At 34.1% G+C, this 25,053-nt stretch overlaps 1 protein-coding gene and 1 long non-coding RNA gene across 2 annotated transcripts in view; one reads left to right on the top strand and one right to left on the bottom strand.

Moving 5' to 3' along the window:
* LOC110382414 (nucleoporin SEH1) overlaps positions 1 to 25,053 on the top strand; it is a 383,605-nt gene that overhangs the window by 220,342 nt on the left and 138,210 nt on the right. The gene's annotated exons all lie outside the window — the stretch shown is intronic.
* LOC135117891 (uncharacterized) lies at positions 21,599 to 23,712 on the bottom strand. The gene is made up of 2 exons (XR_010277225.1): positions 23,075 to 23,712; positions 21,599 to 22,922 (listed from the first exon to the last, which is right to left on the bottom strand). It is a non-coding gene; the product is annotated as an uncharacterized LOC135117891 (long non-coding RNA).

Here is a 25,053-nt window from a genome sequence, read left to right as displayed (position 1 = left end):
TATCATAATTAAGGGTTAAACGACACATTCATGTATGTTAATATGGAAGGTGTGTGCAGGCGCGGTTGTTGCACTAATTACTGTCTTCCTTGTAACCTTGTCATTGGTGTATTGCTGCGGTCGATTTCGACCACGGCGGCTGTTCTCATATAAGGAGATCAGCCAGCTGCGCAGGACATATTATAGTACACTATTCCTTTAGGTACTCTCAGCCCGATGGGACGGCAATCCAACGGAGAGAGTTCAGGCGCGGGACCGACATTTAGTTGTTCTCCCAATGCACGGGTGAATCAATCACCAACTTTCAACTACGGGCTGCATTGTGAAAGTTTTAGAAAACCCACAAAGTGATTTAGGCCCGACCCGGGAATCAAACCCGAGACCTCGACCACAGCAGCCGCGCTTGCGACCACTAGAACAACGAGGTAGTCTTTTATGGCTTAATACCAGCATAAATGGACAGCTGCGCAATAAATGGCGAGGGGAGAATATCATGGTTCCTATGCTTTTGTAGTTTGGATTCAATAAGCGTTCAAAAAATGTTCCTTGGGGTATGCTTAACTGTAGGTCCCGGCTAACATTAAACATCTTAGAAGCTAGTAAATCTGACAGTCAGTCTTACCTAGGAGTATTCGCTTGCCCGGGTAACTGGGTTGAGGAAGTCAGATAGGCAGTCACTCCTTGTAAAACACTGGTACTCAGCTACATCCGGTTAGACTGGAAGCCAACATTAGTTGGGAAAAAGCCAGTCAGATGATGATATGTTCATTATATGTCAATTTTTAAATGCGAGTTCATACCACGTAAACAGAGTCTAATATTTGTCATAGACAACGATGATGAACTTGGTGAAACTTTAAATTAAACTACTAATTGTTTTTATGACTATTTTCAAAGTATCTATGTTTACTTAAATCATAAATGAATGCATTTACTGCGCAATTCCTTGTGATTGTTATAAAATATATACCTAGGAACTTTATAGTTCTGAGTAGCTATCGAGTCACACTATTTTGTAAACAGGCGTTCAAATAACTCGATTCTTATTCGTAATAATGTAACTGAAGGGGACTGATTCAGAAGGCAGTACTCCTTGATCCGGCGCGTATTGTGAGGAGGTTTCTGTCTCTGGGACCCTGACCACCGGTACCTTGGACCCTGTGCCCGATATCGGTGGTCATGTATTTTTTTATTTTTAAATGTTTTTCTTTTATTCGAATTTACTATTTAAAAAGGTAAAAAAGTATGATGAGAAATCAATAAATGATCTACCAATAACTGAATAGGTATCGAAAGTGTACCGGTCGGTTATTGCACCTATTACCTGGTTATTCAGTTCTTCCTCATAACCTTGGTATGGACAACGAACCTTTAACACGCCCGTCCTCAGTACGAGAATCGAATACCAATCGAGAATCGGTTAGAATCAGATTAATCGATTCGAGGTCAAGTTTTACTTTAGGTATATCGATTAATTGAATCAAGGTTTGTAGAGCTACAGTTAAGTTTGATTTAAAAGGATTATTGAAATGTCTTGTAAGTCTAGTTGAAAGTCTTTTTCGTTTCTAAAAGTCTAAATGTAAAAAAGAGGTCATATTTTTTTGTTTGTACCCTGAAAAAACTTCAGAATCGATATGAAAAATTACTCTGTTGGAAAGCTACAATATCCCTGAGTTGCATAGGTTATATTTTATCCGGATACCGAAAGAAGTTCCTCCGAAACGCGGGCGATACCGCGGAAAAACATTTACTAGCTTATGAATAGGTAAGCCGATTACGAGTAACTGAAAAAGTATAGGTAGACAAAAGACTACTTATTAATTTATATCCATAATAAATAATTAAACATCAACTTTCACCTGTACTTTAGTAAGAAATGTATAATCGCATCATGAATATGCAGCCTTACAATGCATACGTGACAACAGACAGCGAGTCGCCCGCGCAATCAATATGAACCATGGAGAATAAAATGACTAGCGGAGTTGTCATAACGCAATATCTCCTAAGAAAGTAGCGCGCCAAAATGCCGCTGTTTGGGGGACGACGAACGTTACCAGCTTCAACCTCATAAGCTTTCTTTAGAACCAGCTCTTTTTTTAAACCAAATCAATAAAGAGTAATCTTTGACAGGCTCGTCTTGATTCGACAAGGAACCCGAATGCTTCGCTAGTTCAAGTAACTGATCACGCTTATCATTTCTCACTTGACCTACAAGACGGTGCCCGACCTACCTGCCTTATAGCATGTCCGCTCATCTTTCCTTCTTCCCTGATACGATAATTATTGTACGACATCGTTACGTCACTTATCGAACGATTCAAATCTTGTTCTTATTTTGAATTTATTGACGGACCGCTAAATTGATGTTACTGAAAAAGAAATGGAACCTTTTTGGTGTGCCAAAAAATGCTTTTTGGTAGAAAATAAAAAGATTTTATAGATATGTTTTCAAATATAGAATTTTGAGAGAAGATAGGCGGAGTTTTAAAGATGACCTTTAATTAAAAATACATTTTTGAAATTATTAAAGTAATATAAAAAAAACATCGAAAAATTAGTATCAAATAACAGTTTACGAGAAAAAAGGTAACAGTTCATAATTACAATGTTTATTAAAAGATAATTATAAGTGTTAGTAATTAATATAAGTGGTTAGCAATGTTTCCGCGTGGGATTGTAATTGCGACCGTCATTGTGGGGGAATTTCAAATATTGTGAAGTGGGTAGTTTAGCTCTAGTGTACACGCGTGCAAATACTTCAATATCCTCCCATTATAACTTATGATTAACAAAAAACAAACGTCATATACGTCTTTTTTAGGTTGGGAAAGGAAGTCTCAGATTTTCTTGGGAATAGCTTGTTTCTTAGTATTTGAGTCTAAGATTTAGTTTGTTTTGTCCTCTTCAAAATCACTCAACTTTATAACTAGACTGTTTTTCCTTGAAATAGAAACCTTGATATGAGGATTCACGATAAAACGACTGATACAATTTTGATGAAATTTATTATAGAAACTTACTGGAGAAAGGCTAGTTTTTATCCGGATTCGAAAGTAATCTTAGGTATCTAGTATTTCAAAATTAAAAAAGGTTCTATTTCAACGTTAAAACCTAATTTTCCTGCACTTCAAGTTGGAAACTTCCACCGTTCGTGTTCGCGTGCGCTCCGTACTTAATCTGTCCTATTAATATTTATAAATATAATTACATGTTTCATTAGTGATGTGTTGATAGCGGGTTCGGTTCCCAGTTGACAACTTTTAGTGGGGAATTGTTTGCGAATGTGTTCTTTTTATGTATGATTGAAATATGGAAATTGGATAAGCATTTTAAGGTGTATGGTAATTGATGTTCCAGATCATTTATTTATTTTCTTTTTTTTTGTAATAACTACATATTTTTAAAGTAATTCTGCCACTTCAATTAAAAGATGCCACTTCAAAAAAGAGATTGTATTAACATCACAGCGTTCATTTTTGCCAAGAACTATAAGCCAAAAACTAAAACACTTTTCAAGTTTTCTGTACCACAAAAAAAAACATATTACCGTAATTAAAATATTTTCTCCATTTTAGTAAACTTACTACTTAATCATTTGGCCCAAGTCATTGCCCCAAAGTACCAATATAAGCAGTCAAACAAGGCGCAAGACAATAAGCCTGACAGGTAATTAATCACGGCGTTTAAATCACAAAATCAATATTTGCTCAGCAGTTTACGAATGCAACGAACTTGATGGTAACTGCATTGCGAAGCCACAGATTAGATAGGGACAATAGAGGTTTTAATAGTAACTATACATAAATGGAAAAGTAACTCTTTTTGTCTATCGCGCTTTCACGCCAAAACTACTGAATATATTTAAATTAATTTTCCTACACAGATAGGCTAAAAAATGACAAATCTGGCTGCAGGAACTGGTTCTTTCGGGACGTGGCTGGAATCGCGCAGAAAATCTAGTAGTTTTATTTAAAACAATGAGAGTAAGGAAATCATTCAAAGACCCTTCGATCCCTTCATATTGGTATTGTAATATTAGTGTTGCCAGACTCTTACTTATATATTTTCCTTCTAAAGCTGTTACATTTCAGTAGCACAGTAACTCTACCGAACGGGCTCCCAGCTCTAAATAACGGCTAAATATCAAATATCATACTTAGGTACTTCTTTTGCAAGACACTAAACAACTTTTTTATTTATCCTTCTTTTTTGTAATCAGTTGATACTGTTATAATATCAAAGCTGATCGATCAAACAAACTTATAAACCGTAATATCAATACAATTATCTATTTACTCGTGTAAATAAAAACTAACTGATTAATCTTATTCATGTTTATGACAATAGTATCAATTTGATCAAGGAAAACGTTTGCATAAACTCGGTGTATAGCCGGCTCTGTAAACACGATATGTTACTAGGTGACTGTTTTTGTAAGTACTGTTATAAAATCTTTATATAAGCTTTTTAAATATTATTTATCCTCATAATCCATCATCATCGGTCTACTTCCAGTCTAACTGTATGTAGTCTAATATTTGGGTAACCCGATATCCCTCAGTAAAACTGACTGTTAGGTTACAGTACAAGGCAAGTACCTACCAATGCAACTTTTCTAAGTTTGTGCGTACTTTCTAAGTATATCTTGGACACCAATGAAATCATCTTGAGGAAACCTGGACTACATAGTCTGAAATCACCAACCCGCATTGAGCAAGCGTAGTGATTAATGCACAATCCTTCTCCGTGTGAGAGGAGGCCTGTGCCCAGCAGTAGGACGATATAAAGGCTCCAACAGTAATATATAATGTTGCACAGTAATGATAATAAGTAAAAGAAAATATATCCAAATTCCACTGGATAGCTACAATTCAAACTATCCACTCAATTAAAATTGCACTCTCTGTATCAAACCTAATCTATGTCCCCACTTTGGCGTAAGGTCCGTCAACTCGACACGAGAAATATTGAATGTTTGTCACGGAGACGATAAAAGTGTATAAAAAGGCTGTCCCTTCGACCTTGGTGAGCTATTGAACTTGAGATTGTTGTTACCGTGACTGCGCAAACGCAGGTAGCCAGATCTGAGAGGTAGGTAGGTAGGTATAGAAAAGTAATGGTATTGGAATTTTGTCCGCTGCTACTTTGACTATAGTTAGTGGGATGATGAAATTAAGGTCATGTATGTAATTTACAGATAGGGTAAACACATATTTATAAACATATAAATCTGACCAATATTTAATTTAATACCTAGAGTTACTGAAGTATATAACAATAATTAAAAATAAACTGCCTTTGATGTAAATCCCCATATTTATTTATATCTCTAAATGCCAAGATTGCCTAGCTAAAATGAATAACAACAAACCATAATCTACTATCTTAACTAGGAAGCCGTTAAGCCCATACATAGCTACACACATATAAAATAATAATACAAAACAAATGACTACGAACTTACACGTGTCTCTTACATAAACCTCGCCAATTATTTCTAACACAGGAACGAAATTATACCTTCATCAAAGTACGCACTAATTAATCACATTCCGCCAATTTTCTCCATATACAGGAATAAGTCAACTAATTATCGCGACAGCCAGTTAGACCGGAAAATCACGAAGACACCCGATGTCTTCCGAAGAAAATATAAACAATGGAAAAAAACTCCTCTCCATAGTATATGCGTGGTTTGCACATAAAAGAACAATGACTATTAAATCAATTTATAGACGTCATTATACGATTGTTATGATATGTTAATTGATAATAAGATGGGTTTATGTTTATATGTTTATCAGTTTAGTTTTAATTAGCTGCTAGTAATTATTTACTATAACTCGACACTAGGTATATAAGCAGTTTATCAATTTATAGACTTCGTATTACCAACACTTTTCCAGCAAAAGATCTTTAGCAAAATTCAATTTATCTTATGTCCTAAAAATCAACGTAATTTTTAACCCTGTAAACTAGTTGTTTTGGAAAGTAGCTTGCTGTAAAAAGTATTTTCAGAATAAAAGTTGAGAAGCGCAGGATAATTGGGTTGATCAACCGATCAATAGGTATACATTAAGAGAGTTGAAGATTAGGTTTTTTTAATTTATTGCTGCTAAACCTTCCACTAAGCAATGCTTAGAGATGTCTGTCAGAGATACATTTATTCATAGGGATATACAACAGTACCCATTTTCTTTTAATAATAGAAAGTATCTACTAATATAGCTTTTACTACAACTCGTGGCACCCATTTCCAGGGTCACTAAATTTGAATATAATACAGATGGGGATTTCTGTTTCCACCATTTATTTTTATGAGAAAATAAACCAGAAAGACTCTTCTAAGTACTCAATACTGTCATTAAATTAATAATTAGTATTGCAGTGGAAATGTACGTTTTTCAAAAGTAAATAGCGTGAAGAAAGACTGGTTTTGAGACTGCGGTTACGATTATATAAGAACTATCAGGAAATAATGGAAATACATGTCTGTCATACAATGTTTTATAACAATAACGTTAAAAAAAACTGTTGGTTGTTAAATGATGACTTAGCAATAAAAACAAGTGCATGGTAACAATACATTTTACGTTATGATTGAGTCCTAAGTTTTCACATAACTAATTGTTAAGAATTCACTTAACAATATTTTTATGAGCATTCAACAGGCGTCGATATAATTCGGGATTCTGTAGTCTCTAATAATGTGAATGTCCTTATCTAGTAAGAAAAGGTTCCATTTCAACCACACCAAAGTCCCAACAGTCAATATCATCAATTATTATATATTGTGATTGTACCCAATCAAACAAAGGTAAAATCGAAAAGACATACAAACAACACCCTTTATCAAAGCCCTCTCTTTTACCATAACAACATACGAACTTGGTGTTCCACTACCATAAACACAGAACATAACTTAGGCCCGTGTTCCGTCAGCGCCATATTCAGTAACAACGCGGAACAAAATGTCAAAACAAACCATTCTAGTAGCTTCTAACATTTAACTAATGTAGCATGTGTAACCTTTGATATTGTTTCCTCTATCTGCAGGTTTTAAAATAACAAATAAGTTTGTTATCTGATAATAAGCTGACACACAATAAACTGACAGTAATATGCCTAAATGTTCTCCTAAGTGTGACTTATGCTATGATGAAAACCGTATCTATCAAAATTAGTTTTCAGCGTCCTTTTTTGAAGTCGATTACAAACCACGGGGAGACGTTTCAGTATGAAATAGGTCTAATATTTTTTTACTAATTTCAAAACCACTAGTTATTTGCGCATCCAGATATATTCAGTCTTACAGCTTTCTTCAATAAATGTGCTGTAAAAAGCTGAAATTTTTATTTTTCAAATCGGACCAGTGGTGCCTAAGATGAGCGCGTTCAAGTAAACAAACAATCAAGCTTTCTAATAGTACTCAGTACAGGTATATTGCTATGACAAAAATTCCTCAAAGGCTTTTCCACCAGCCCCACCCATCCATAATGAAGGCGTGCATATTCACGGCCAGTTTTCCGTGAGTGCAACATACACTATGAGTGCTATATAATGTATGAGTGTATGAATGACCTTTTCAATTGTTTCCTCATGTGCAGAATTTTAATAACCCAAGTCTTCCGTGTGGAAGGCAAATGTTGCGTGATGGAGTGATTCTTGCTTTTCGTGTTCGATTTTGGGTCAAGTGTAGATCTGTAATTATTTTATAGGTAGGTAGATGATTAATGAGGCTAATTGAAGCATGATATGTGAGCACCTTGGGGATAGAATTATACTGTTATTGAAAACTGCATAACGATAGATACCTAAATACTTTGATTAAGAAATACGCTTGTATTACCACAGTTTACTAAATTGTTCCTACGGTGTTACTAACCCTTTACTCGTATGTATAATATCTACTGTGGTGTATCTTACATTACGCTATTTCAGTAGGTACTTATGATAACATTTCCTGTTCCTTAGGAAATCTGAGAACGAAACAGAAGATTTCCTCCTACACTAAAATTAATATTAAAGGCTTTTATTACTAGACAGTTGCTATGGAAATGAAACTGTCAGTAAGTTTTGCAAAATAAGTAAAAATAACAGTGCTAACCAAAAAATCCTAACAAGGAAAATTTATTTAAAGCAAACAAAATTATTGACTTGGAGTATCAGTATATTTTATAAAGTTAACTTGAAAATGAGTTACAATAGGTTCAAAATTCTAAGAAAACATCGCGTGATATTTTTTGTATTCCCGAAAATAGTACAAAACCAACTAATTTCAAGTATTTACACAGTTACCTACAAAAAGTATTTTTCCGATCAACATTAGATTTGAATACAATAACTATTAAATACATTGAGGAAAACCGGCGTTTTATTAGTCACACCTACTAACTGGTAGCAAAAACGGGTCTGTCTGCGAAAAAATATTTATTTTTCATTTTGCGGTATCTTTCCGTAATGTAACTATTATAATTATAATGCCTTTTCATTGTATTAGATCACTTCCGAAGGAGCATGAAGGTTAAAATGATACCTATAATGAATAACAGCATTTGAAAAAGCAAAAAGTTATCTAGAGTTGGGTCTTGAAAAATAAGGCTTTTGATTTTAACTTAAATATATATTCTTGATACCTGCAGTTAATGGAAAGATGAGAAAAAAAATATTATAATTTGATTACACCTCAAAAATTTCAATTTTTAATATGTTCGAAGTCTAAAGTTCTTTGCATGTATCTATATTTTCGGTCTCAAAGCTATTGACAAGACAGGTCCCTAAATAAAAATACGGTATTTGATGAGCAATTTAACCTACAGTTTAATTGTTGTGATATGTAATAACAATTGCTCTTAATGTATCAGCTTTATATACATCAACTATCATTTTCTACACTAGATGGCGTTACTCTCCCTTTCAATACTCCTCAATACAATTTCTACAACCGTATCCACAATTACCCGACATACTACCTATTAGGTAAAATAATACGAAAGCGCCCTTAATCAAATCGAAATTTCAAAATTTAGTCCATTACATTACATCGTAATAAGTTCAATTGCGGAGCCAATCTGAAGCCGGCTTTTCACTATGGGATATAATATATATTACATCTTGAGATATAATATTTTATCGCACGTCATACATTTTGAAAAAATATTTGTAGTTTGGGATGTAATATAAATTATAGCACAGAGAGAAATGTATTAAGAGCGATAAAATATTATATCTCAGGATGTTATATTTTTTATATTATATCCCATAGTGAAAAGCCGGCTTGATGTTGTATAGATAGTTACGTAGATGCGCGTATAAACGTACAAATGAAATCTTGCGCACGCGCGGGAGCCACGACCTGGCTCAATGCTACGCGTACATATACACGATACTTGTACATACGTGCACGAGGCAGTGCGCGTGTGTGAGTGCGCGCGTGTCGACGGCTTGTTTACATCAACACAAATGTAGGTATAGCGCGATTCATAGTCTTGATCGATTTGCAGTTTGTTTTTATTGAATTTAGAGTTGATGTTTTTTTACCTAATTTTGGAAAAGTTGGCGTGATTTTGGCTATGTTTAAAAAATAATTACGCTCTTTTTGGTATGGTTGCGTTATTAGTTAATTTAAGAACGAGTTTATATGAATTAGTCTAAGTATGAGTTGATATGGGCAGAAACAGGTTTCTTGCATTATTTTGAAATAGACCACAAACAAGTAATTATTTGTAATTTATAATTCTGACAAAACATTATTAATGAAACTCTAATAAAACAATCTTGAATACTCAAATATATTTAGAGAGAAAACAGTTTCTCTGAATTGAAATTACTATTTTCATTGTAAAACTTTTCCCATTTTCTATGTTTAACTTCAAATTAGTTATAATATTTATATGATTATATTATTTTCAACTGGAAGAATAGTCTGTTTATTAAAATATGTATAGCTGCCTAGTTATATTGTATCAAGTTTAATATAAATCACATCATTTAAAAACGATGACAATGCTTGTTTACTACTTTTGCGGTTTGTGGTTATTTTTTATTTTTGCGTAACTTTTTGCTACCTTTTAAGCGTTATCAATACCTAGAGACCTTACCTAATACACCGCAATAGTCACTTTGTTTACGGAATAATTCGCTTATTCGTAGAAATATTATTACTTTACCATTATAATTAACAAACTGCTGCACCTACATATCTACTTATTTAATATGTGATAAATAATAAATATAATAATATACACACGTTACGTTACGTTACAGCCTTTTTATCGTCCCACTGCTGGGCACAGGCCTCCTCTCACACGGAGAAGGATTGAGCGTAAATCACATACAACCTTGGAAAAATATGACGTATAAAATTAATAATAAACAAAAGCTCAAGATTACTTGGTCCGAGTATACTCGCGCGTGTGTGAATGTTTACAGATAATAAAATATTCTTGAGTGTTCAACTCTTGCGCACTATATTTGTTCGGTGGAGTCTTTGGCCTGCTCTGCACATTTAGGACCGTAGGGTCGCACTCTGATTTAATTATTGCATTATTGGTCCCGATGCGTCATGTTGGTCCTTATGTCACGACATTTCCTGATATGAATATGGATTAGCGGTTGATCTGTCACTCGTTGTAAAAGCATATGAAATGAATTTCATTTATTATGTATGGAAAATTGTATCTTGAGGAAGGAATTTTAAATGAATAATGTTATTATTTATTGCTCATTTATACCTACTTATGAAAAGCAACTTATCACAATTATGTCGATGTTTTATCCGTACTTCCCCTAAACAAATTCACCCAGATAAAAATGAATGAAATGTACTAACCTAATTTTTTTCAACCCGGATTTTTTTTTCTGACGTTAAAAATCATCAAATGACCCCTCCCGCTGTGGGTTAGCAGCGGTGAGGGAGTGTCAGACTCTTACTGACTAAAAACCGTCGTGTTCCGTCATAGGCCTTTTGTGTACCAGGGCCGCGGTATCTCTTTCGAACAACCCGCAGCCCCGGCAGGCTTTGGCCCTGCTGGGCCCCGCTGGGCCCGGATCAGTACCTTAGATGAGCATATTAAATCAAACAATCTATGAATTGGTCAGAGATTCAAAACCCCAAATGTAATACATGTTTCTACTTATATTTTAAAATAACCACGTAAGCAGCAGTTTTACATAACACGGTTTTGTCTTTTAATAATAATATTTTCAGCATATTCACGTAACCTTAGTTTAAATTCGTAACATGCCTCAAATGTGGGTAAAATTTCTTAAGTGTGCCACGCTCTAAAATTTCACAATTCTCCTGAAAAATATAAACATTTTAGTCTCATATTTTGTTTCGGTAAAAACTGAAACGCTTTTAGATGACTTCAGAAAGGAAGAAAAAGTGATTTATTCTTTTGAATATTTTTTTAATATTTATCAGACAATAAATAATACTACTACCCATTAACAAAATCTCTTTACTAAACTAACTAGTTCTAGTTCAATTTCAAACTAGTTTTGCTCAAAAATATTATCTTAGTCTATCTAATCTAAACTTTGACCGAGTCTAATTTAGTCTACTAAGTACAAAACAAAACTTAAATTACTAAAACAGCTTACAAAATACAATTGAAAATGAAAATTTTAACTGGCACATACACATAGCACACACGATTTCAAAAGTGTGTGTGTGTCTGAGTAATCCTTTAAAATGTTGCCAATTTATTTATGGCCTTAATCCTGTTTTATGGCATTAACTCGGCATTGTGATCCTCGATTGTTTTGATCATCACCATGGTGACGGAAAACAGATCTTGTCAGATGGTGCATCAAACTGCGCAGACGCATATGGTTAGCAACACAACTTCGTAAATAAATTGCTGTAACGATAACAAATATTAAGACCTGATTAAAGATGGAAATTTGAATAGGGATTAAGTATTTTTGTTGCTTGTTTAATTTAATATCATTATATTAATTTTATCCTTTTAGATCAATGCATGATTTTAATTGATTAAACTATCCTGTTATCTAAGGTCAATGACACAGGAAAAATATATAAAATGACGTTGTTTTTAAAGGTTGATGCAACACGCATTTTCAGTAAGTAAATAAATAAAAAACAATTGCAAAAGGAAGTTACTTCTATTTCGGATTTAACCATAACACCACAACAGAAGCATATTTTAATAATATTACACTTAATTACAAGAGATACGATCGTCATAAATAATTTATTTCCCCCATTCATAGTGTGGAAAATAACAACAAGGCTAGAATATTACGAGTTACTAAGTAAAATAGAGATTTACTAGGAAATGTTAACACCTGGCACTAATTATTGTTCTTAACTCTCTTCCTGACTGCAGGCTAATCCAGGAATTACTCACACACTCACACGCTAACATACCTTCATATAAACACATACCCTTACATACGTAATATACATATCTTGTTTTTCCCCAAAGATGGTCACCCTTTTTATCGGAGTTATCTGCAAAAAAAAGTATCTGAAATATTTCTTCAGAATTTTAATTTAGACCATTTGATATTATTCTTTGTATCTCAAAAAATCACGACAAAATATATTTAATCACAATTTTACGCACCAATAACTTAAGAAAATAACATTTACAATACCACACCATCTTAACTGCGCATTAAAACCCACAAATTTCTACCCAGCCCCGCGCCATTAATACCAAAACGGACTTTTGGTCCTAAGTTCCCGTTTGGTCCTTTTGCCACAACAAGAGTGTAATGTTCATGAGTAATCCACACTCGCGGACTGACCGAGTTTAGATTTCATTTGCTAAATTAGCACCCAGGGCTTGTGTACGCAGTTTTACAATTTGAGGTAAGCTTGTGCGTTGTGGTAGAGATTTATTGGTAATTATCTGAATCATATAATTGGAACAGTAATGAATATAACTTAGATTGTGACTATTCAAATAGGCTCTCTATCTCAATTGAGTTACCCTTAGAAGTTTTGAAAATGTATAAATCTATCTTTTTATATTGACAAAAAAGTGAAACCTATTTTTTTTCACCACAGCATAATAATTGTAGCATGCTTGTCTTTAACTAAATAGGTTTAAATAATTTTGTTTTATCACGAGGCCTTTCGAAATAAGCTTTTATATCAGGACATACTTGTCGGTACAAACTATATGCAATTTAACACCTTTTACGCCATAAAATATAAAAGATGGGCTAGTCTAGCAATAAATAGTACCAGGAGATAATAAGGTCACAGAGATAAGTCAATAAATGTTAATGTAAACAATTACAAACAGCACAGTTTTCCAACAATTGCGTGTAGAGATTAAATTAAAATGACTATCTGTTAATGTGGTACTACCGCAGCTGTGCAGTGACTCACTCGTACTTGAGCAAATATTTCACGCAGATGTGACTGTTAATGCCGTTTAAGTTTATGCCTACATTTATAAACATAGCTTGTAAATATAGACGTCTTTGGTAAGAAAAAATGTGGTGTAATTTTTTGTGAGATCGAACGTTTCTACGTTTTATAATATCAACATGAAAAGAGTCTTACATACAATAAATTAAATATTAATTCTAGAAAACACAATCACAGTTTCGAAAAATAATAAATTTATGATCATTTATAATTAAGTTTCCTCAAAAATTCAAATTTAAAACGACCAAAACATTCCAGAATTTAGTTATCGATTCTATTTCATTAAGTGTTCTTTGTCGGCGAACGTTTGATCATGCCGCTCGCCCATATAATACCTACCCAGTAAGAATGCTGGAAACCGCAATTATTGATAGCTGTAAAAACAAAATACGTTCCATTTATTAATTAAAAGCGACTCATGACTATTGTTTATGAATAATAGAATATGGAAATGTGAAATAAATATAAGGTTTATTAATAGTAATATAAACTGTGCTAACATCTGTGTAAGTAGCTGTAAATCAAAGTCCGAGAGCGCTTTGGCCTAATCTAAAGATAGGTCAACAGTCACTAATATTGACAAATGTTGTTATTGTTCAATGTTCAAGAACGCACTGAATCATCGAACTCGCAATAAGTATCAAAGGTGAACAAGAGGAAAACCGCTAATATATTACAGTTAAATAACTGAAAAAAACATACCTAGTAATTCTCATACAATTTAACACAATCATTAAACGCCATAATTTCTAAAACTCCGCATCACAATCCAACACATAGGTACTCCTTATACCACAAACTCTCAGACTGAACTCCTTCAATTTCAAAAAAGGAACCAAGAAAAAATGTAAGAGGTAAAAACAAAAAATATCTTGCTAAACCAGTACTGGAAATGTCCTCTGAAATTCTACATTCAGAGTCTGAATTTCAAGAATGTACCTGAATACGGTAGCTTTGAGCTGAATAGCAAGACAGATTATGGCGTAAGTCGTCGCTAGAGACCGCGCACTGTGGGCAACGCGACATGTGTTAGGAAAAAGAATTTTATTTTTATTTTTGTTTCTCTTTGTCAAGGTTTTGTTTTGTAGAAAAGCGAAAGTTTTGTTTGTATTGTGCTCTTTTATGCTGTGTGTTGTGTTTTATGAGAATTTGGATTCTTTTTCTTTATGATACTTGTAGAAGTAGCAAAGGAATAATTTAGTAGATTAGGTTTCATATTAATCATTTCTATAAAATCATTTCTTAATGCCCTCGTTCATTTATCGAGTGCATTCTTTGCGGAAATGCGACAGAGTGGGATAGGCATGTGAAAGCCTTATTCTTAAAACAGCTCTTCACTGGCCTATTATGTTGCAAAATAAATAAATGAGTTGGTTGGTCTTCTTAACTAACTTAGGTCTAGCTTTCAACGAATAATCACTATCCTCTTTCTATTCATTCATCATATTCAATTTCCGTTAAACCATTCCACCAAAACAAAAAACATTTTTTTTCCACATATGGCCCCACAGTGCACCGCCCGACACTCGAGTCGTGTCACGTTACGCGTAGAGCGGGCGCGATGACACTTGCAACTGCTATTTGCTCTAATTGCAAGTATTATTACACAGCACGATATACGCTGTCGCCTGTGTCTACACTTTCGACGGCTTGACACTCGCAGCTCTCGTTAGCTTGAGAGCTGGACTTTAAGGGAAAGTAGACATTTTGTTTTAGTAAGTAATTGTGGTCAGAAAAACTTCTGGATTAATCTTAGGTCCTCTAAAAATTTTAATGTTGTGAAATTATAGTGCAGTCAACAATTAAAGTCAATTAACAAAAATCAAAATTACAAAATACGTGAGCAACAATTTCAATTCAAAAGATGTGTTCCGCGACCCAAGTTATTATCTACTGTTATAGCTATTTAGTAGTGGAATAAGTTATAGGAGATCTTTGTCCTCGGGAAGAAATTTTTACACCTTTCTTGAAAAAGAGCTTATCAGTTTCAGCTTTCGTAGTTGTTGACGTAATATTCTAAAGTAGTCCATATATGACCATGACTTTGCTAAATCAAAGCTTTAGACAATTATAAAAAATAAAAGCTTTCCCACAAAAATGACAGAAAACAAACTTCCAAGACACGTGAAAAATCATGTTGCAATTTTACAAACGAAAACAACATTCCCTGCCATCCACGAGAACGCATAAAACTACCCACAAAACGAACTAAATTGTAGCAATGAAAAACTTCCGCATACAAAACATCTTAGTTCTCAAACTATTATTATTAATACGTAGAATATGAAAATCTCGTAAATACAACAGATCAATATTTACAGCGTGAATACAAAAACAAGTATTGTGTATAATTTATTACTCACGGCGCGAAACCGCAACCAAACTGACATAGATAGCAATATTTTTTTTAGTTTAGTAAATATTGAAAAACATGTTTTTCTCAATAGGATAACTCCAACGATTATTTGATGTTACACCTACACACTATAACTAAGTAATTATAACTGGATTCTGAATGAATTCAGATTCTAATTTTTAACATGTTCTGTTTTCAGAAAGTTACTTAGATTTTCAGTGATGTAATAATTAATCACACACAACCTATGAACTTTACCTACTAATCATAAAAAATTGACATAGACACACCTGAGTCCACAAATAAATGTTTAGGTAGGTAATAAAATAAATACTAATAAAAACTAAAGATGAACCTGAAACAGCGTGATGTACCTACATAAAAAACCAGTATCTATTAATTCTAATTGCCATTCAAAATATTAACTAACACACTTCCTCGATGTTTTGAACCGAAAATCAAGGAGATTAAAAGTAAACTTTTCCATATCTATCTAGATCTATATATAACTTTAAGGGATGTAAATAAACGTCAGCGAATGAGAAAAAATACAACGCAATAAGCGCACGCGCATCGATGGTACGATACTCAGGTGATCGCGGTGTGAATGTGAGGAAAAACCAACTTATTTATTCGCTGTGAAAGTCTGCTGACATGACATAATATTATTATATTATTGCGAAATCATATATGAGTCGATTATACATAAGTTTGCGGTGTAATGATAGAAGTAACTGAAAAAAATATACCTAAGTGATGTTGATTTTATTTCAAACTTTTTGCAAAGTTTCTTCATGGAGAGGTTTTACTTATCCTTCTTTTTAGCGTTTTTTTTTCTAAACAAATAAAACCCATTTGACATGTAATTCACAAGAAAAAAAAGTCTATGAGACTGAGGCCTATTTTAATTCCAGAAATTCGCTTCAAAATCGCGCACATACGAGTGCGTAAATTGTAAACACTTAGAACCTTAATTAGCAATCACCTTTAGTTAAATCCTTGAACCTAATCAAACAGTTAACAATAACAAACACCGTGCAAATTGTGATTTTTCGCACTAATCAATTGCTGTTAGAATACCAGCTGAATGAATGTGGAGGTAAAGCATACTATTGTTATTGTAAATAATATTTAAGTAATTATTTACTAATTACTTTATCTAGCTTTAGAAAAATACATTTATCTGAAGAGTGAATAAGACTTCAAAAACTATTAAAAAGGCCAAGAAACCTCGCGTCACCGACTTTTACCTCTAGATTGATGTAAAAGTCAATGTCTTGCTTTTAAATGTACGATCGTTTTTATTTTAAACAAATAGGCACTATAAAACGGAACCATACATAATAAAAGTTCATTACTAAATAAGTCTTTGAACCTACCTAAGGATAGCACTATAAAAAGTAAGGTTCAACCCCGTTATCATGGGAGTTAGTGACCGCTACACATACCTACACTACCTATTTATATTTAACCAGTCCATTTAACATAAAAATAAAGCAAATACGCTTGCCAATATAAAATAATGTTTATCGTTCGAGTAGGTATATACGAGTAGGTATTCGTAGTACTACAGTTCGATAACCCGAGGTCGACTAGTGTTTACTTTCCGTACTTATTATGTTTAAATCGCAATTATGTGCATACACTGGTCTTTATAAGCGACCGGTAGATGGCGTTACTTGTATTTTTTGGTCATAATATACGATTGCGTAGTTAATTTAATCATATTTTAAAGACATATCTACGTAAAAAATCTTTGTATTAAAAATGTAGCTAAAATAAATAAATCGATTTAAATTTTTATCACAAAATAGATGCGATTTATATTTACCGATCCATATTGTGGAGTAAGCCCCAAAATGCTTATTTAATCATTATTTTTCTTCGTGCTGCGAATATCAAATTGCCATTATTATAATTTCAGCTAATATTTATAATCGTTTATTTTATAAACAATAGCCGTAACCCACTGGGCGTTGTTAATTGCTAATCATTAGACTGCGGAATTAATAACTGGCTTGTAAACAATCTCCTATCTTGTTAGACTTAAGTAATTAAATAAAAAACATTTTGTAATGGCCGTAGTCTTCATGCTAGTTTTTAGAGTTCCGTAAAGGGTAAAACGAACCCTATTACTGGGACTTCGCTGCTCGTCTGTCCATCACCATGCTAACCCTAGCCCTCTCAAGAATCGTGATAGGTAGACAGTTGTTTGCACCGATGATGACTGTATTTCTGTTGCCGCTATAAATATTTTATAATAAATACCTACTGAAAAGTAGAATAAAGTAATATAAATTGGGGGGATTCCATACAAAAAGTGAAGTTTTTGCTTGTTTTACAAATAATGGTACGGAACCTCTATCGTGGGTGAGTTCGATTCGCACTTGGCCGGTTTTTACGACCGCTGCAAGTGTCAGGAGTCGGAGGTTAAGAGATACCGTTATCACCTTCATTATTACTGTTATTAAGGACTTAATTTGCTCCAATGATAGCAGAATAGGTATTTTAGTCTCTGAAGTAATTTTCTCTCTTAACACTTGAAAATGTTTAAACAGTCTTGTGTCTTGGCAAGATCTGGTCCCACCATGAAGCCAGGTATAATAGTCTTACTAAGGAGTATTGGGGTGCACCTTTGGTACTAAGCTGAATTTGGTAGCCGAATCCAACATATTTGGTAAAAGGCTCTGCAGATGACAATTAACTCATTGCTTATCACAATTTCTGCATAATTTTGATGATGCATATCATTCAACATTATTAGTACACAGCTAAATATAAAATATAAAAAAGTTGCAAACCGTGCAAAATTATACAACTGAAGTGGTATAGATGGTCAAGTTAGTCAAAGGATCTATAATACTCTTGTTGAATACCTTTAGCTCTTAAGATGAGACCACAGGACTTCAGGTAGAGCTAGGCGATACTTGGTTATATGAATCAAGGGTTTGGTCATGTAACTTGAAAAAGGTGGAGATAGTGGCTAGATATCATAAGATAAATGATTGATTATCGTGTATTATGACAATGGATGTTTAAATGACATTCTTAGGGGATTATGTACAGGAGTGTCAATAGTGATTTGTGGGTTAAAAATAATGAAATTTGGAAAGTGTAATTGATTGGTATGTGTGTACGGAAAAATTTTAATCATCATCCTCCGAGCCTTTTTCCCATCATGTTGGGGTCGGCTTCCAGTCTAACCGGATTCAGCTGAGTACCAGTGCTTTACAAGAAGCGACTGCCTACCTGACCTCCTCAACCCAGTTACCCGGGCAACCCGATACCCTTTGGTTAGACTGGTGTCAGACTTACTGGCTTCTGACTTACCCGTAACGACTGCCAAGGATGTTCAATGACAGCCGGGACCTACAGTTTAACGTGCCATCCGAAACACAGCCAATGGTGTCTAAGATATACTTAGAAAGTGCATACAAACTTATTCAGAATAACAAATTCTTCTTCGTCTTCTTCGACACCTCATGACAGAGGACCGCGACACTATCACTTATAGGCATCCACCATCACTTGCCAGGCGTTCCCGTCCTCGACGATTCGCATCGATATCTGCAAAAAAAATACCCGTTAATTAATTGACTATACCAAAAAGTACTGAAAACCTCATGATATACAGGAAAAAGTGCAATAAATCATGTTAGGTACATCTCACTAAGCACAATTACATGCAACGCTGCCCACGTTTAGTCACTATCACATATATGATTAGAGTCATCAGCGGAATCCCCCGCAGTTTTCAGAATGAGGAAAAATTAACTCAAGTTCTCGGAAAAAAATCGCGTGTTTCAAACCAAATGATACAATTAAACATTACCTACTAACTATTCAGAAAGTTCCTTGAAACTGTATTGAAGTCAGAATATGAGTACACTGGGTTTCTTAGTGGATGATCTGTTTATAAAAATATCAATAATAGCTTTCATTTGCGGTGTCATTTATGATGTCAGGACGTAATTTTGAGTTATAGCAGGAAAAATTGTGGTTTTTAGAGAATTTCTGGAATCGATCCAGTAGTTCCAGAGGTGAGCTAAAGCATACCACTAACGTTACGAATAATTATTACATAGCAAATGCGCTGACCATAAAGTTCTAAGTCAAAAGATTTTAGAAGAGGAAACATATTTGTTAAGACAGAGAAATTATTAGGCAGATGGTAACGTCATCGTTAGCATAGATACAGCTGTAGTGACAGAAGTTCCAAAAATAGAAATAACCGACATTGCAAATGAGAAAAAAGTAGCTGATGCATTGAAAATAAATACTATACTTTCGACCACAGAACTATTAGTTCCGCTTGAAACACTAACAACAGTAAAGGTTATAAGTGAAACGTATGATTCAGTAGTACATGAGTCAAAAGGAAATTTTCCTTTTGATGTGGGACAGATAAACGTAAAACGGATTGTTGCGTGCGAGCAAGCGTCAATTGAAGATGAATTGTGGTCGTGGGATGCTGTAGGAGATGACACTGTTCCCGTTTATAAATCTGGTGCAATTCTATCAATATTTTGAGGATTGACTTCATCTTTGGGTACTGTTTGTTTATCTTAAACTTCGTCAGTGTTGTTTTGTAGATATTCTCTTGTGGGTTTATCTTCAATATTTTATAGCTCTTGTGCAATCTCAAAGCATTTTCCATGTGATTTGTCGAGTTTATTGTATTTGTTGAAATACTCATCGTACACAAAATACAAGTGACTCTGATGGAACAACGAGCAATCAAACACAACAATTTCCTTATCTGTACTAATTCAGTAACCCCAACATTTACGACAGACTTCTGTAAGAGTCCAAACAGTTACTCAAATTACTGCCACAAAACTAATAAAGCCAGGAAGGTTGCGATAACCAACAAGTAGCAACCGTTTACGGTCAATAAACCAAAAATAATAATTTGAACATCAAAAGCGCCGCGTTTAGTTAAATTTTTCGTGCGTTTTGCGATTCGTCACGATGTAGAGTTTACATTGCACCGGTTAATTTTGGGTTCCACAAGTTTAGAAATAAAACCTTTTTCAAAGAGACGATTAAAATTACAATATAAAGAAAATATTTTATGAAGAATTCCTAATCATTATGACTCATTTACGAATGACTGTTAATAATGTTTCAAAGTAAGTAAACGGTACTTTTTTACTGCATATTACGTTCTTTGAAATTTCAGTTAAACCCAAAGCCTGCAGCTTCTTCACAATAGTAATTTATGTTTCGTCATCATTTGCATTTGTTATGTGCTGAATTTGAATGGAAAGCCGTGTTTTCTTACAACTTAGTCTTTATGGGATAACTTTATGAATAACAGTACTGTACAAGAACTTTGGGATTCAAATACCAAAAGTGTGTAAATGGTAATTCGTATTTTATAACATTTATGTTTGGTGAAAAAAAATATTTAATACAAAATGATGATTAATCCCAAGTTTACAAGTTTTAACTAAGTATTATTTTAACTACTGTCATGACATTTATGTAACAAAAAATATCTTGCTCAATCGCGTATTTAAAATACAATATACGGAACCTTTACAAAAGTTATGGAATAAAGTATTTGCCATACAAATAACACTGGAAGCACGAAAAATACGAGTCAGTCGTAATACTCTTGCTTCCTACAGTGAATTCGATACGTGCCATGACGGCTGGTCACTTCTCACTTGTACACGATATATTACTGCTAAAATATTTGAATTTGTGCTGTGAGAGCTGTGTGATGAAGGCTATTTTTTTTGCGTTCCCCAGCTGTCTGTTGAACATCTTTGGCCGTCGTCATCAGAAGCCAGAAAGTCTGACAATCAGTCTAGTATCAGGACTGATATGAGACTATTGCCCGTTTTCACCAACGAATACCTAAATTTAGGGAGCATTTACGGAACACTTAATAAGAATTTCATTTTCACCAAAGCCTAGGTGTCAATTTTAACCTTAAAATTTCACTTAAACTTGGGAGCCCGATTGATGCCTGCTTAAACAACTCCTATCATTATCATTACAGAATACAAACATATTTTGAACCGTTTCTGGCGATGGATAGTGAAATGTACCTTTATATGTTATGTAACACCAAAAATACCATGTTTAAAAAGCAAAAAAAAAATGAAACGTAAACTTTTAGAAAGTTTAGAAGCTGTGGAGGTTGTGGATATGTAAAATAATAATCATTAGAAGACCACGTACCTATCTTACGTGAAAGAGCAGATGTCTGAGAAAAAAGTACGATGATCATGACTTTTTTATAAGATTATAGGTTATCACTTGCTATGAATGCACTTGCTAGGTCGTGATGTCGCTGAATTATTCAAAAATAGGAAGTCCTGCATGTCCATAAATATACTGACCATAACAGATGCAAATCTGGTAATCACTGATGTAGTTTCGCGGTGGCCGGGACAACTATAGGCCTATTCAGACCTAAGCGGTATTCGCTACCGTCTACGGCAGAGAAAACCCTGTGGGTATGCGGTAATATGACTGTTCAGACCTAAGCGGTATTCGCTACCACCTGCGACAGAGAAACCCAGTGGGTATGCGTTAATATTACTGTTGATGTTCGGGATGCATGCCGCTGCTGCCGCGCGGTATGTACTTCTACCCACAGCGGCAGTGGATATCGCTCAGGTCGCTCTAGCCGCGGTATAGTTATCGGCACGGATATTGAGCCCTGACCTTCACCTGCGCAGAAGCCATTTATTGGTTTATTGCCTTGTGTACAGTGCGCAAAGCGATCCCCACTCTTCCGCCGAGAGCTCAATATCCGTGCCGGTAACTATACTTGATACTAAATACCTGAGCGAAACCGGCGCAGTATCTACCTCTACCCACAGCGGCAGCGAATATCGCTCAGGTTTGAATAGGCCTTAAATACCAAAACTGCAGTAGATACCAATGATTCGAAAATGGTGAATATGGAGGAGCCTATCTCCTAGGTGATAGGGGATACCCTCTGGAGGTAAGAAGTAGGCTAACATTGAACATAATAAATTATGTAAATTAAAACAAAGATAGTAAACAAATATTTTAATATTAGTCCTCATATGATGTACCAAACATTATCATCATCCTCCTGCACCAATTCAATTTGAGGTGGGCTGGGCGCAGCATGTTTTTACACGTCTTTCCAATTTCTCGCACCACCTGAAACTAAATAAATATATAATTTTAACCCCATACTTAAATCCATCAACTCATGGAGAACAAAAATACAATGAAACCGACAGTAAAACAAGGAACACAGTTGTACGGAAATATCTTAATACACTATATTATTATACACAGATATTATTCACATTTACCTGTAAAGGGTTCCTGTCGCATTAAAACTATTTGTGACTGGATCCAAGCTTTGTTTTTGGCTTCGTTCGTGGTCCCATCCATTTTTTGTTTAATATTGTGTCTCTATGAGACGTCAGCAATTTCACTAGCTTGTCTTTTTCTTCTGCAAGAAAGGTTTATCCTCGTGTTCTCTTCTCTGCCAAAATAAACTTATCTATTCAACAATAATAAACCCAAAATTAACCTCACTCTATGTACACATACACATCAGTCAATTTGACAAACGCGCGAATGACATAGGTAAAAATTCACCTATAGAAAACCTCTTTACTGTTTTATTGCATAAAACATAGCGTAATGTAGTTTAAGTTAAATTAAAATAACATCACAAGAAAAAAAACTCACAGGCTTAAGTAATATATACTCGATAGACATTTATTTCTTAAGAAGTCCAGAAAAATCATTTTATCGATAAAATATCGACTTTGCATTATCGTTTGTAGAACTAGTAATCTGTCACTTACTTAAGGGATCCATGTACAAGTGTGGTGAAAATGAATTTAGGTAGGTGTCAAATTGGGAGGGATCCTTACTAAAAGTAGCATTTAGATAGGGAAACGGTAAGAGGTTGTTGGTGAAAACGGGCATATGAGACTAAGCAGGTGATGATGATGATGAAAAATGAGGTGGGGTGAAATCAGACAAGTTTTTTGAAAGGAGTCGTCAAAAAATATTTTTGTCAAAAACACAGTATTGGAATATACCTACCTATATTTTCATAACTAAATGCAGCAGCTCTTCAGTCCACAAAGGAATAAAAAATAAAATAAACTTTAAAGACGTCATTTTCGTGACGTTAAAGTACAGTTAACTCAATCTGTTTTAAGCTACACAATAACTGAAGCCCCGAAATTATTTTTAATTCGTTCGCGACTTCGCAATTTCGTCTCCTCATATAATTTATCGTCCATAAAACCAAATTCGGCACAAAGTGACAATCCTTTGTCGTGTTACGTTTCCGAGAAATCGTTTGATGACTGACAGACAGACACTTATTATGTGTAAGGATTGAGTTTACATGTGTTATTAAATTGTAGTATTTTTGACTGAATATCTCATTTTCTTTGCAGGACTTTTATTTGTTTTATGATGAGTGGCAGTTATGAAGAGAAATGCATCCTGTATGGAATTTGGAGCAAATATAACTTAAAATAGATTTTATTCTTAACAGCTTTCAGTTGAAAGGTTGAAAGGTGGGTGGAAGGCACAAGAAAATTCTACTTAATATGTATTTGCTTTGCTTTCAAAGTAATTAAATTATACAGCTGGAAATATATGTTTATGTATCATACCTAAACTTTTTTTTTAAGCTAAAGCGGCTATTTTTTGTCTCATAGTTTTAGAGATTAGATTCGTTTAATAGTCACTTAAACAAAACAGTGACTCTTCATACTAGGTATAACTTCTATAAATGACTATAAATACTAGCTTCCTAGACCACAATAAATAACCAATGGATCACCATTCAAAACTAAACACAAACGCAATAAACAAAATCCTACATACATAAATACACTTAATTGCATAAAACACGAAACAATACCATCACTTATTGTGCCAATAAAAAAAACTTGAGCTACAGTAAATACCACGTGCGGGGCACGTCGTAAATTCTGCGTTTATTTGCGTCCATCTCAAGCGTGGCATCTGCGATTGTTGAGCGTTTTTGTTGCGTTTATTTTCCGCACGTATAAAAGTTATGCGGCGAAATGTTTGTGAAAACCACTCGATTGTTATTTTATTTATTTTTTTGTACTTTTTTATGATTTTTTTTATTGTTTGAACGCGATTCGATGGATGGAGAAATTGTTTTTTGGTAATAACATTTGCACAGTTTTAAAGAATAAATTTTATTTATTAAACGAATGTGTTTAAATATTGGTTCGTAGTTGATATTTATTTTTGCGATTTTTATGTGAAATATTTCAGATTATGCTAA

The sequence above is a fragment of the Helicoverpa armigera genome, chromosome 15, assembly GCF_030705265.1.
Source record: "Helicoverpa armigera isolate CAAS_96S chromosome 15, ASM3070526v1, whole genome shotgun sequence".
NCBI lineage: Eukaryota > Metazoa > Arthropoda > Insecta > Lepidoptera > Noctuidae > Helicoverpa > Helicoverpa armigera.
This window is presented reverse-complemented; position numbering and strand designations above follow the sequence as displayed.